General features: G+C 48.4%; 1 pseudogene; it reads right to left on the bottom strand.

The window, feature by feature from the left end:
- Window positions 1–4,741: 4,741 nt before the first annotated feature.
- Window positions 4,742–5,198, bottom strand: LOC112809145 (cytochrome c oxidase subunit NDUFA4 pseudogene; annotated as a pseudogene).
- Window positions 5,199–14,852: the final 9,654 nt, after the last annotated feature.

Below are 14,852 nucleotides of genomic sequence, written 5' to 3'. Positions count from 1 at the left end.
AAACCAAGAATAGGACACACAACCGACTGAGCCACCCAGGTGCCCCCTGAGCAAAATTATTGACCTTGAGGCTGAGGGAACCCCATGAGAACTTGGCTTTCTTGGCATCTATATTACATGCCAACGGATCTAGTTAGTGATGGAACCCTTTGACCAGTGCTCCAGGCATGGCCTTTATTAACTTCTGGCTAATTAAAAAAAGTATATCCCTCATCAGTGACAGGAGAGAGATGCCCCCAAATGGGGGCAACTCCAAGCGTGCTGCAAGCTGGGAAGGCGATCTCTGTGGGGTTGCAGGAGCACTGGTTAACATTCTGAGGAGTCAACCTAAACACATGCCTTTGGAAAAATGAAGGCACACTTGTTAAAGAAGAAAGGTCAAGTGTAACTATTGGAAAGTGGGAGCAGTTTTCCCAAGGTCGATTCCACAGGCCGCGTCAAGCCCTCGGCCACTGCTAGAGAAGTATGAGTCTGCATTAACCCTATTTTGACAAAAGCAAAACCAAATCCAAAGCCATGTCTGGACTTGGCTGGGCGGCAGGGGGTGGGGGTGGGGGGGCAGGCAAAGAAGGGAGGGGGAGAGGGGGAGAGGCCGCTTCGAGGATAGTGGCTTCAGAGTTGGTGGGGGAGGAAAGGAAGGCGAATCAGGAGGGTGGCGGAAAGAGGGGATAGCATCAGAGATGGAATCAACCTTGAAATAAAAAGTTTCTGCATTTTTGACAATGCAGACCTACTTACGGGCACCCTTCCCTGCTGGAAATAGAAAACAAGTCTTTCCACAGCATCATACTGACATTTGAAAACAACTGACCACAATCCAGGACTCTGGTGAACCTGGGCAACTCCCTTTGGTCTGGCCAGGCAGTGGTGACCCATGTAGTCTGAGAAGAACAGAGTCCCTGGGGCACAAATGGTCCCTTGGCCCTGCCTGGGGCTCTGCCCCTAACCCCCGCTGATCTGTCTAGGCCAAGGTGAAAGCTGTTGCTTTTCCGCATTCATCTGGATTCATGGGGACCCACCAAATACACCATCATACTCTCGCTCTGAGGGGACACCGAGGGAAATGATCCCCTCCTCCCAGGGGGTCAACCAGGAGTTCCGCTAGCCATCGCCGATCTAACTGGGCAAGGAGCACCGTGGGTCCTACGTACAACAACTACTTTTTTCTTCAAAGATTTTATTTATTCATTTGAGAGAGAGAGAGAGAGAGAGAGTGCATGCGCACACACGCCAGTGGGGGGGGGGGCAGAGGCAGAGGGAGAAGCAGACTCCCTGCTGAGCTGGGATCCTGAGGCGGGACTCGATCCCAGGACCCTGGAGATCATGAGCTGAGCCAAAGGCAGACGCTTAACCGACTGAGCCACCCAGGTGCCCCACAACAACTACTTTTAAAGCTGATACCGCAAGGCATTTCCTTAAAACATTTCCCCCCGCCAAATGTTAGTTATTAGGTGATGCTATGGTCTAATCTCTCGTTAAAATTTAAACCAATCAAACCAAAAATGGGTTTGAATTATGAAAAATATCTAAAGATCTTAATGCAGACAAGCTAAAATTTTCCCAGTTATTTGGTTGTTTATTTTTTAAAGTATCTCTTGGTAACATGTACGGATCTGCAAGGAAAATTTAGTTAGGAGCATCTGAAAACTCCCATTTACAATGGAAACACTGACAGCGACTTCAAAGGCTGTGTCACCTAGTCACTGAGCAACCAGTACGGGTGTGTACATTTTAGAGCCAGCAGAAAACCTTTTCTAACATTTAGAGCTGCCTAGAGATAGAACGCAATGGTAAGTAGTGAGATCCCCATCACCGGAAAGCACAAGTGGCTGGGCAACCACGTGGCAGGACTATTGTAGAGGACAATCAATCATCAAGGATTCGAGATTGACCTGGCTGACCTTTAAGGGACTGGGGGAAATTGAGTTGAGCTGGTGTAGGTCTAGAAGATGACAAATTGATCTCCGTGTAGCTCTGCATACATTCCAGAATCCCTGAATCAACGTGAAGTTTCCTGTCCCTGCCAAAGCTGCTGATGGCTAATGCGCTGATATAATGCTGCGCTTCTCCATCCTGGATGCAGCGAGAGCACCCTATACTCCTACTAGTGTTACCCTCTAGTAGTACACAGGTGTGGCCCACCCAGTCGTTGGCCAACCCAATAGCCATTCCTCCCTTCTTGCTTGTCAGTCAGCCCCTGATTTGTTCAGTGCCTCTCCTCCCCGCTGAAGCCATGTCTTTCAGAGAGGACTGGCCTCAGCCCAGGGCATGAATCTTGGTTAGCCTTTCTACTCAACAACTTGGGGCCGGTGAGCCAGTTCGAGACAACGAGAGGTGAGGGGATGCTTGGTGGAAGAGGGTACCGTCCAGGAAAGATTTCTTAGCTCTTCAAAAGAAACTTGAGGAGAAAGAGAAGTCTCTTATTGCTACCAACAGAAAGTGGTGTGCCAAGATGTATTCTTACTGTAACCGTGACAGCCATGTTTTTCAGCTTTATGGAGGCTTCCCAGCCAACTCTCAGTCATGAGGGAAGCTATGCAACCTGCTGAGGTTGGCAAGTTGAAAGATGGAAAGAATCTGGATCCTCGATAATAACATTGAGAAATAACTATCCCTGGAGCTTCCTTACATCGTGGCTTCTTGTTACAGGAGATGATAAACCTCTTATTGTTTCACTCATTTTGAGTCGGACTTATCCTCACTTGTAGCCAAGAGCATCTTAATGAATACCACAGGCTTTGATGGGATCTTGTCCTCTCAACACGGCATAGAGATGTGGTGAAGCCACTCTTCTAATCCATGTGGCCTGGGCCAGAAGACTACAGGGAAGACGGACAAGGCAAGTGCTCCAAGTCATCCTTGCCCTCTATGACTGCTCTAGAAGCAACCCCATACCTTACTCAAGCTTCCCTTGTGGTGTGATCATGCGCAGGTAACTCCTTAATCCCCGATGAAATTAGACCTCTCGTGGGTCCTGCTCACTACCCCCACCCCCACTTGCCTGGCCTTTTCCGGAGCCTGAGGTGTGGCGGACAGAACGTGGGCTCCATTTGGGAATATTAAAGCCTAACCTGTCAGTGTGGCAAGATGATTGCCATCTCGGGCAATTTACCTGATTCCTTTCTTCCCGGTGTTTCTTGGGAGTTGCCTCTGACTGACTGCCCAACAGGGCTGTGTGCCCTGTATCAAAGGCCATGCCCCGAGACTGCTTTGCTGGGGGCGCCTGGGTGGCTCAGTCGGTGAAGCGTCTGCCTTCGGCTCAGGTCATGGTCCCAGGGTCCTGGGATCCAGCCCCGCATCGGGCTCCCTGCTCCGCGGGGAGCCTGCTTCTCCCCCTCCCTCTGCCTGCCGCTCTGCTTGTGCTCTCTCTCGCTCTCGCTCTCTCTCAAATAAATAAGTAAAATCTTAAAAAACAAGCCTGCTTTGCTTGGGCCAACAAGCCTCAAGGCGTAGCCTCCAGAGCCGCGGAAGCAACAACACCCGGGAACTTGGTAGAACTGCAAACTCTTGGGCCCCGTCTCAGATCCACTGAATTAGAAACTCTGGGGATGGCGCCCGGCCATTTGTCGTTTTATGGATCCCTCCAGGAGATGCTGATGCACGCTCAAGTTGGAGAGCCACTGCCCTAGACCTTGGCTGCCGCCTGACTGGTAACTGTGGGTGTGGCAGTTTCCCAGGGCTCTCACGTGATTCTTTCCTACTGCAAGGGGCCCATTTCACTCTGTAATTATGCTTTCTTCCCTGTGACTATTTGGTCGTCTATCTCCCTCTCTCGTGGAGAGCTCTGCCAGAATGGTCACCGGGTCTATTTTGCTTCAGGACGGCATCCCCAGTGCCTAGAACAATGCCTGGCTCATGGCACGTACTCTGTCAACATCTGTGGAATATGGGTGAAGAAGGGCCCCCACGGGCCACATAAGCTCCCGGGTGGCGTATTTTGCTCCATACTGAATTCAGCAGATTCTCACGGTCGTATCTAGCTAAGCTGTTCACACTGTACAATGTTTTCTCTCTAAGCTGGGCACAACTGGTAAATTGGCTTTCACGTTTGCCCGACAGGAAGCAATGAAGACACCTTCAAATTCCTCTAGAAAGTGACTTGCACTCAGCAGGCTGTCACACTAAAGAGCCATGGATATTGGCTACTGTTTGCTACAGGATGTGCATGGAAGTCCATATTCCTCTGTTCCTTCCACCCCCCCACCCCAGAAGCCTTGGCCCTCAGAACACCAAAGGCCCCAGGGCCAGTGTAAGAGGAAACATGCAAAATGCCCAGAAGGCCCGACAGGGCTTTTTGTTGGTACCAGCCCAAACCCTATTCACTCCTGGCCCTTCCTAGACCATCTTGGATTTTTCTGGAAAGTACGGATGGGAATTGGATGCTGGGAAACACTTCTGCATAGCCTTCTCCCTCCTCGCTGTCAACTCCAGAATCAGGGGAGCTGATGTAACTTCACTATACGACCAGGCGAGAAGAGCCTGGGTTCACAAAGGAGATGGCAGCCCCCCGGCGACTCAGAGTCTGGCGGGAAATTGGGGACAGCGGTGCGGTGGCGTGGGGTGGGGGTGCGCAGTCAAGAGGACCGAGGGGTGCTCTCCTGAGCGTCCTGCCTGCCGGCCTCCTAGGAAGGAAGCTCAGGGTGTGGGACTCCTCTCCCCTAGCTGCACGGTGTGTTCTGAGGACGGAAGACAGTGCGTGGGCCATGGAAAGGGACCATTTGAAGCTGATTGTGTTTTGTTTTTTTTTTTTTTCCAAGTTTCAGGTATTTATTATTCAGTGTAAACCCCAACACGATACACCAACATGATTTCGTGCATTTAGAGGGGAAATATTTCCTGGATAAGTGGAAAATTGTGCGGATGGCTTCTGGAAGACCTTCATCCTAAGCAGCTTTACAGTGAAACATTTCATTTAGAAGTCTGGACCTTCTTTCTTCAGTTTGCTGTAATCTACATTCACTGAGTAGAACTTGTATTGATCATTGGGACCCAGTTTGTTCCAGGGTTCTGGGTTATTCTTCCTATCCCAACTGACATCTGGATTGAACAATGCCAGGCGCAAGACATACAGCGCTGCTCCAGTACCTCCTGCCCCAATAAATATGAAGAGGGGGGTCAAGCTCGGATGCTTCTTGGCCTGACCGATGATCTGGCGTAACATGGTTGCTGCAGAGGCCTCCTGTCCAGGAGAAGAAAAAACCGAAGCTGATTGTGTTTTGAACACTTAAATCAAAATATGTCATTATTAGAGACCTAGAATCTTCTCTTGTCAGGAAGAACCAGGCTTCACGCTCCCATGTGCTCATTTTCTGTAAAACCCCAACCATAAGGCTTTGATCTAAATGCAGCCTCCCTGCTACCTCTTGGCAACGGCAGGTGGATGGGGTAGCTCCCTTCCAAATGCATGTGGTGTGTAGCCCACAGAGGGGGCGCCAAGAGTGCAGACGGGGCCACAATCCATCTCAGAGTCCTCAGCGGGAGCTCCTTCCTGCCCAGGCTCCAACCTGCGCCCACTGCCGGGAGTGGGGCTCAGCGGCCCGGTCTCAGAAGTGCAGTCACCTCTCATGCAGGGATCTCGTGTGCTCTGGGCCAAGTCCTGTGCTCAGGACCAAGCTCTGGGCCCAAGTGCAGACGGGGCCACGATCCATCTCAGAGTCCTCAGCAGGAGCTCCTTCCTGCCCAGGCTCCAACCTGCACCCACTGCCGGGAGTGGGGCTCAGCGGCCCGGTCTCAGAAGTGCAGTCACCTCTCATGCAGGGATCTCGAGCTGCTCCCGGCACCCTAGGCCCCCAGAAGGGCACGTCTTCCCTTGGAACGCCACAGTGTTCTCCAGCTCCCAAAGTCCCAGCGGGTGCATCTTCCTAGCAGTTCCTCATGACCACCCTGTGCCATAGACAGGGTGTGGAGAGACCCCATTTCAGAGAAGACCCCAGAAAGAAGTCAAGCAGCTGCTTCGTAGTTTTTAAACCATAAGCCAGGTCACCCAAGGGGTAATGTGACAGAAGCCACCTGGGACAGCCTTGCCCCTCTTACCCCATTAGAGGATCCCCTCTTTAATCTGATATATATTTGGCCCGTTCATCCTGCGGGCTAGCTGCCTGACGCTTGAAAAAGTTTCCCATCTTCCCTGAAATCCCAAGTCCCTGCGGGATGGCGTCTGAGGAACCAGACTCCAGAGATGCTTCTCTGTGTTCCTCTCCAGAACCAAGAGGCCAGAGCCAAAGACAGTAGCCTAAGACGCCTGGCAAGTCTGGGATGCCTGCGGGGTTGGGGCTCTGTGGGTGTCACAGGTGTGTGACGTCTAAGGGTGTGATGGGATGGGGCGCCACGGGGACCACTTGTAACGCGTCTGACTGCACTGTGAGCCTGGACATCCAACAAGTACCTCCTGTATGGAACTGGATTGCCTTTACCACAAAGCTCCCAATCGAGACGGTTTGGGGCAGGCTAGAGCAGAGGGGGTGTGAGGGGATGCTGAGCCCCTTCGGGATGTACAGTAGAGTGCTGAGCACTGTCAAGCCCAAGGTCAACCCCATGGGATTCACGCCACATGCTTCTTAGTTCATCTTTATACACCCTGGTCAGCATGTCAAGGCCTATGCAAGAATTTCCATTCGATGGTGCCCACTTGAATTTTAAATTGCCTTGCCTGGCTTTTGAGGGCTTCAGACTCTTCTCTAGCCCTGTACTAACAAATCTTCACCTCCATTCTTTATTTATTTTTTATTTTTTTTAAAGATTTTATTTCTTTATCTGAGAGAGAGAGAGAGCACGCGCGAGCGGGGTCGGGGGTTGGGCAGAGGCAGAGGGAGAAGCCAGACTCCCCACTTGAGCAGGGAGCCTGACACGGGGCCCGACCCCAGGACCATGGCCTGAGCTGAAGGCAGACGCTTAACCCACTGAGCCACCCGGGCACCCCTCCTCCGTTCTTTATTTTTGTTTGTTTTTTTTTAAGTTTTATTTATTTAAGTAATCTCTACACCCAACATGGGGCTCAAACTCACGACCCAAGATCAAGAGTCGCATGTTCTACTGACTGAGCCAGCCGGGCGCCCCTTCACCTCCATTCTTTAGACACATCGTTTTCCTGCCGCTTGTCAACCCACATCTATCCCACCACCATCTTCAGACCACCTGTCTGCCCTTACCCCTTCACCTCCATTCTTTAGATACATCGTTTTCCTGCCGCTTGTCAACCCACATCTATCCCACCACCATCTTCAGACCACCTGTCTGCCCTTACCCCTTCAATTCCAGAGCAGCCAGCACCTTACTGGGAGGCAACCTGTAGCATCCAAAGAGTACGAAGAACCACAAGGAGCTCCCAGGAGCATTCCCTCTCCTCGCTTCCTTTCAAGTCCAGCTAGAGCCCCGCCCCCCCCGGAAGTCACCCTGCCCCCTGCGCTCTGCGCTGTTCTCCCTTGATCAGTAGGGCAGCTGTATTCACTAGTATGGTATGGTATGGTTTCCTGGGTGACCCTCGTCTCCCCAGCGGAATGACGGGCTTCCTGAGAATGAGGACCCCATTTACATCCTCGCTCATCCTCCCACACAGAGACCAAAGCCAGATGTGTCATAAATCACATTACTGCCGAGAGGACACTTATCATGATGAGCACAGAGTAGTGTATAGAATCGATGAATCACTATATTGTACGCCTGAAACTCCTATAACTCACCATACATTATCTATATGGAATTTAAACAATTCTTTAATAATTATAAATTTCTAAATAAATGAATAAATAAATAAATCCTATTACTGCCTCAAATCCCATGTGGTTTTTGGCACCCCCCACACACACCCCCAGAGCCAGAGTGATCGCTGTTAGCAATCTCTGCTAACCAAGGGCTGGCCTCTTCTGGTACTTCTTCTTTGGAGCGTGTTTCAATACAACAGGGACCGTCAAATTCTTTGGACATAAATTACAGTTCTCCAAAAGGGAACTTGGACAAATTATGCAATGTGGGGCACATAAGGTCCCACCCAGCCCTGATTGTGTGGGCCAGTGGCCCAAGGGGCGGGTTGAAGAAGAGTAACACCATCTCTGATGGCCACCTCAGAGGCTACCTGCCTCACCCATACCACCTTGACCCACCTCTGGAGTCCAGGGATTTTGTTCACCATCGGCCTTCAGCGTCTGTGGTTGAACTAATTTTCTAAGTCACTAGGTGTGTATGACGTGGTTGCAGACGAGTGAGACATCCTTTGGCTTTCATTTGGAGGCTGAGTCCACAGTCCCTGCTGGGCTCACAGGTTTCGCTCTGGACCTTGGATCAAGGCTGAGGTCAAGCACTAGAGTCTGAGCACCCCTAGGTCAGCACCTTTCCGAACTGTTTTCAGCACATACCACCTGATGGGCATGCCAGTACAGGCGTTCAGGGGACAACAAACAAAAGCCACCAGCTTCCCTCTCCGGGTAGGAAATGGCAAGTCAAATTCTCTTGTCCCTCACGCACAGGTTTTGGCGTTGGATGTGGTCTTTTCTAATGTGCACTGAGACCAGTCCAGGAGAAACACACCTATAGCTACACTGCCTATGATCTTGGTTCTCTGTGTCCAATTTCTGACCCACGTGTAATTTTTAAGGTGAAATCCTGTTGAGGGTTTTTTTTTTTTTAAGATTTTATTTATTTATTTGACAGAGAGAGACACAGCGAGAGAGGGAACACAAGCAGGGGGAGCGGGAGAGGGAGAAGCAGACTCCCCGCTGAGCGGGGATCCCGATGCGGGACTCGATCCCAGGTCCCTGGGACCATGACCTGAGCCGAAGGCAGACGCTTAACCAACTGAGCCACCCAGGCGCCCCTATGGAGGGTTCTTTAAGAAGCCCAGATTTTATTCACTGGGCCCCATTCATCCCAAGATATATTTACCTCCTCTCGAAGCTCCAGCTGATTAAGCGGGTATGAATTTTCCGTATGTAAACCATGGTATTTTTCTGAACAGATTGTGTTTGCCTAAGTGTTCGGCGAGTGGCCCCTTCCCAACGATGCAGCTGCCAGGGCGACCACAGAGCCCTGCCACACACAGGGTCACATGGCCTGGAGAGGACTAGAACTAGCACAGAGGCCACATGGTGCCGACACACTATCAACCGAGCTCTTCCTGTTTTGAAGTTCACCGAGCGAGGAGCCACCGTGTGAAGTTAGAAAAACTTTTCGACAAAATTTGTCTCCAAAAATAAAAAAATAACAAATTAAAAATTAAAAAAACCCAAAAATCAAATAAACAAAGAATTCAAAAAAAAAAAAAAAGAAAAGAAAGATTTGTCTCCAGGTGGCCCTTGACTCCTTCACCTGTACTCGGGTCAGCCAGAGTCTGCCATGACCTTTAACTTGGTCTTCTGCACGGCCAGGATGGTGCTCATTGCAGCAAGCCCGACAGGCCTGTCGCTTCCTGATGATTGAGACAACAGCGTAAGGGGGAAAGGGTGATGGAAGGAAAAGGGGCACTTGGGGAAAAAAAAACCAAAAACAGGCTCTGCTGGCCAACCAACCTCGATTTCAAATCTGGTTCTTGCATTTCTTACCTGTAGGTCACCCTTGGGAAAGTTACCTAACGTCTTCGAGTCCTCACCCTCGTGTGCAAAATGGAGCGACTTCTACTTGTGACCACGGACGTGGCCTGGCTTAGTGGCCCGGACCCAGGTTCGTCCTGCCTCACTGCTCAGTCGGGATGGTGCAGGGGAATAAACAGCAAGGAACTTTCTTTTTACAGTCCATACATTCAAGTAACTTTCAGTTGCTGCGGCCAGAGCTCGTTGCAAATTATTCAGAACTGAAACAAGTTTTTCATTACATTTTAAGAGCCAGGTGAGGGCAGGGACACTCAAGACCTATAAAGACAAGTGCAGCGAACGGGTTCAGAGCCCGATGCCAGGGTCCGGAAAATTACCCACCAACCAGGGTTCTCTCTTTGTGGCCGGCCTGGCACCAACTTCCCTGTCGGGGGTGTCTCCCAGAACAGTGGGTTACAGTCAGCTTTGGGTTATCAATGTTGGTGTAGAAAACCAAGTCCCAGGCCGTGGTAAACCTAAGCAACTCTATCTGGAATGCATTTTATATGTGCGTGTGTGTATTTTTTTCTTGGCAGGAGGCTTACCTTCTTAATTATGTTTCCCTTCGGCTATTATTAAAATCAGTCTGCATTCCCCAAGCACACAGCACTGACAGCAGGGGGAAGGCAGCGACAGGGTAAGGTCTGCCTGGGATTAAGTGTTTGAAAAGACACAAACCTGTATGTAGGTATGTAGGTGTATGCGCGCGCGCGCACACACACACACACACACACACACACACACACACACAGACTTCCAACTCTGCCGCAGGTAAGAAACAGAGTAACACAGAGTTACTGCAAAACTTCCCCAGGGGCACCTGGGTGGCTCAGTTGGTTGAGCGACTGCCTTTGGCTCAGGTCATGATCCTGGAGTCCCGGGATCGAATCCCGCATCGGGCTCCCTGCTCGGCGGGGAGTCTGCTTCTCCCTCTGACCCTCCCCTCTCTCATGTGCTCTCTCTGCCTCTCTCAAATAAATAAATAAAATCTCTAAAAAAAAAAACTCTTCCCCAAACACCGGAGAACAATACCTTAAAACCCCTTAGAAAAGCATCGCGGGCTTCACACACGCTTTCTCTTCATTCTTTAACCAGACCGGTCAACTCTCATCAGCTCTTAGCCGGCAGGATTGATGCATGAAAACTTTTTGCTTTCCAACAATCTTGCCTTTTCCCAGGATTCCTCACCTATCTTTAAGAACTGTCACAAGTAAAATGTCCATTTAATGCCACACGTGGACACTCTTGCTGAGAAATGGATTCCTCTGGATTTTATGGACTAAAGTGTCTCCAAACACTGACGAATAAAAATTCAACCTTACATGACAACTGAACTCTGACAATCATTTACGTATTCTAATGGCTCGCTGGCCATCAGACAGATAATTGATATGGCAACTGAGAAGATCCAGGTATGCATTTCCCACTATTCTCATCTCCACCCTGCGTGATACAGCTGCAGCTTCAAGGCCTCTGGGCTTGAGGAAACATTAAGAGTACATTATTCTAGGGCGCCTCGGTGGCACAGTGGGTTAAGCATCCGACTCTTGGCTTCGCCTCAAGTTGTGATCTCAGGGTCGTGAAATCGAGCCCAGCATCGGGCTCCACGCTGGGTGTGGAGTCTGCTTAAGATTCTCTCTCCCTCTCCCTCTGCCCCTCCCACCACATACTCTCACTCTCTCAAATAAACCTTAAAAAAAATGGAGTACATTATTCTAATAGGAGTCATTTCCGGGGTACATTTCCTTTGAACCATTTCCAATCGTTAACAGTGGTGTTCATGTGCTGTGTTCTAAGAGGATCTTCCCGATTGCTTTGGCCAGTCAGTATCTTCTTCACTGATGAGGATATGGAGACAAACTACCGGGAACGAATCTTAATGTGAACAGACGGTGTCCTAGTGATGCACTCCGGGATTATAGCCCTCTAACGCCAACCGCTCCTCATTCAAGATTGGTTTCTTGAAAAAAAACAAAATCACCTCGATTCAACTGGGCCAAAATACAGTAAAAATCCCAAGTGGGGCACCACTGAGCAACCATGCCTTTAGAATGGGACTCCACATCTTTAGGGATCCCTCAATAATGTAATTGACCAAAAAAAGGGGGGATATCTCTATTCTTATTTGCTTCCGTATGCATAAGGAAACTTCGGAAGAAGCCAGAGTGTGTGTGTGTGTGTGTGTGTGTGTGTGTGTGTGTGTGTGTGTGTATAATCAACGAATAATTTAGTGAATTTAGAGTGTGGGGTAACTGGACAGGTTGGATGGGGGAACAGGAGGGAAACTTTCACTCTATACCTTTATGTAGCTTTTGGTTTTTAAACCCTGTCATAACATTACCTAATGAAAAGCTAAATTAGACAAGTAAACACTACATGGATTGGCCTTACTGATGGGCTGGTATTCCTAGATTACCACAGGTTATCTTTCAGAGATTTTTCACCTCTGTTAAGGGCTTCCAGAAGAAAATAACTAGAAGAGGTTAAAAGTAGAAACCGAACTTCTACAATAAAGTGTATCGCAGAACGCACAGCTGTATTTTCCCCGCGAGGTTCTAAGTTGACAAAATAGCTCGCAGTCCTTGTTCCCTTATTTCAAGGAAGAGACAAAGTGGTATTTGGTAGTCGGGCATTTGGTCGAGAGTGAGAAGGTGCACGTGCAGGCCTCCTCTCGCAGATCCGGTCACTGACTTGCCACCCTTTAGCTCTGGCAAGTGGACGGATTCTGCAGACACCAAAGGGCAAGCAGAATTTTGCATAGCATCACCAACATCTATTTTCATGCCGGTTCTAGAATCACAAATGACAAATTCTTCTTCACGTAAGCTGTTAGGTTTCTAACACGCAGGAACGAAAGTTTTTTAAAATGCATGTCAATGCTTTGTACTTTGTCTTTTATCAAGTAGTAGGTGCTAATTACGGACTGTTTTTGAAATAAAATGTAAATCTAAGAGTCGTTAAAATGTTTTTTTCTTAAGGTACAGGGCGGTGAAGTGTTGGAAAGAAAAAATAATTTCCAAATGACTTTGTAAAACACAAAGTCACATGCTATTAACTGAGACTTTGGAAAAGTCAGGTCTACCAACAAAGCTTTTATTCTACCTCATACTCTGAACTCTTAAGATTTTAGAATATTCAACTTGCCTTTATTCTTTCTTGGGGGGAGGGGACGGGGTGCAATGGTGAGCCTGCCGGCTGCTTAGAAGCCAAGAGTTACCCAGTCAGATCTGAATGGAAAAATCTATGATTTGTTTATTTCATAGTTCAAGTTCAAAAGCAAGAGACAATTTAAATAATAAAAGGGTAACAGGAAAAAATGCAAAGAAAGAAAACAAATCAGTGAGAGTCCAGAAGAACCTTCAAGAATATTTAATTCGGAAAATGTTATTGGTGTAGAGAAGCTGACTGAAAGAAAACAGCTGGGCAGAGTTCAAGGTTTTAAATTAAAAACAATCTCACAAGGTCTACGGGGATAACTCTTTGAGCCACATTTTGGAGACCAGATTCATTTCTACCAAGTCAAAGTAATAGCAGTCTAAGCTAAAAAGGAAATTCCTCACGACTGAGGTAGTTACTAAGTATCAGCACATTTTCCAAGTTCTCACAAGGCAGCTTAGCTATTTACAATCCATTTTTCCTCATACATAAATGGAGCACCTTTTCAACTTTAGGTCTTCTGTGATTCGTTTAAAAAAAAAAAAAAAAGAAACACTTATACACACCAGCCAGAATATGCCTATTTTATTAACATCATGCTTTAATAAATAACTGGCTACTTCTAATAATATTAAGCCTCTGTTTACAACAGCCCCCAATATTCCATGTTGACCATTCTCGCAGAATTTGGTGTGAAAAAAGTTGAATGAAATGTAGACCCTGAGCTATCAAGTAATTACGTTTCAATATAAAAATAGAGAATTAGTCTTACAACCGAAGATTGGACAGGAACACAAACCACCTCTCTGTGGGTGTTAGCTTCTGTGGAATCGGAGATCTTAATGGCTGTCTAAAGCGGGAAGAGACTTGCGGGGTTTTCTCTTTTTGAAGACTTTTTGGGAACTCCTTTTTAAAGGGAGCGGTTACCTTCTCGTGGTCTCGGAAGCTGTCGGGGTCCTAAGGGGCCAAGGCAGTTGTCTTTGGCCTGGGACAACAGTTATGGCCTCTGCCAGGTCCCCGTGCCCACCCCCACCCCCGACCCCGGAATTGTGGCTAAGGGTCACAGCTAAGCTATTGCCTTCTGGGCTCTCTACTCCCTCCCGTCCCCCTCCAAACAACAAGAACACGTGAAAAAAAAAGTCTGGACACCCAGATCCCCCCCCCCCCCAGGCGGACTTCTTGGCTGATAGGGTAGCACATGGCTGTGAACCACAGCAAAGCCCTTTGCCTTTCTGATCAGAGGGGCCCCGGGCAAGACGACTCAAGCAGGACACTTTAGCAATCTTGTTTTACAAAAACTGGGATCCAAAACCAAACGCAAAGGCGGAAACTTTGCTGGAGGAGTGTGGACAGCTATGTGGTGAGCCCAGACTGTACCCTGGTTCTGGCTAGCCCCCAGACAGTCCTCTATTCTATATGGTGGGGTGTGAACTCTGGTATGCTGCAACAAGGGGGACCAAATGAACTTCTCGGGCACTTATTTCTGCCATCGGGATAGGAATTCAAAGCAGGTCAGTGTGGACATGAAGACCAGCACACAGCGGCTAGCTAACCTGCCTGGTTAAGACAGAAAAAGACAAAAACCCACCCCCAAACTAAGTGTGAACGTGTGATAACTTAGACACCCTGAATGCCTTCTTCTAAATGGGCGCCGCTCTAAGTATAAGTGGGTTCGAGAAATGGACCTGTGACCTTAGTTTCTGTAATTCAATTCATCCAAGACGGGTATAATCTGCAGTCTCTTCCGGTCCCTGGCTATCAGTGAAGTAGAGCTGCCTTCTTGTATCGATGCCTGAACCCAACCTACCAAGTGGCTCAGAAGCCCCCCTGTGCCTTCACCTTCCGTCCTAACTTAAGAAGAAGAAGAAACAAAATCACATCCGCTCCTCTCCAGATAAGGCAACTAAAACAACAGGGATAAATGGAAATTTTACTGCTTGTTGGGCTTTTTCTTTTAATAAGATAACATGATAAATAAAACCTGCTTCTGTACAGCTATTTAATATTTCAGAAATACGTACATGTTACATGCCAAGAAAGGACCCTGGTTTTCTTGTAAGAAACAAGGTAAGATCATAATTGAAGGGAAAAAAAAAAACCCCACAAACAAAAAGAAAAAAAAAACGAAACAAACAA

The sequence above is a fragment of the Callorhinus ursinus genome, unplaced genomic scaffold, assembly GCF_003265705.2.
Source record: "Callorhinus ursinus isolate GAN/ISIS: 27379988/994484 unplaced genomic scaffold, GSC_fseal_2.0 scaffold33, whole genome shotgun sequence".
Classification (NCBI taxonomy): domain Eukaryota; kingdom Metazoa; phylum Chordata; class Mammalia; order Carnivora; family Otariidae; genus Callorhinus; species Callorhinus ursinus.
The sequence above is the reverse complement of the archived record's forward strand: the minus strand, read 5'-3'. Positions and strand labels throughout refer to the sequence as shown.